We start from the raw sequence: 330 nt of genomic DNA, 5'->3' as shown, positions 1-330 counted from the left end.
GCTCGAACAGCGGAAGTAGCGAGGCCGTAGGACTAAGCGCAAAATTCACCAAAACATTTTTGTAAAACCACATATTTGTTTTCCCATTAGGAAATCTGTTAAAATTGTTATAATGTGTCAAATGTAGTAACCAGGTATAAACCCGGTCTCTTTTAAAGACAGAATAATGCGCACACATGCACACCCCCCACACTCGCCATGTTACATGACTGTCTCAGTCTTCTCCCCCGGCAATAAACTGTACTGAGGTATTTGGAGGGATCAGCGAACGGCGTACTGAAGTCTAGCATGAAAGGTAGAGCACGGTGCTTTGCAAATCAATCGAATATT

This window comes from Babylonia areolata, chromosome 4 (assembly GCF_041734735.1).
Source record: "Babylonia areolata isolate BAREFJ2019XMU chromosome 4, ASM4173473v1, whole genome shotgun sequence".
Taxonomy (NCBI): domain Eukaryota; kingdom Metazoa; phylum Mollusca; class Gastropoda; order Neogastropoda; family Buccinidae; genus Babylonia; species Babylonia areolata.
This window is presented reverse-complemented; position numbering follows the sequence as displayed.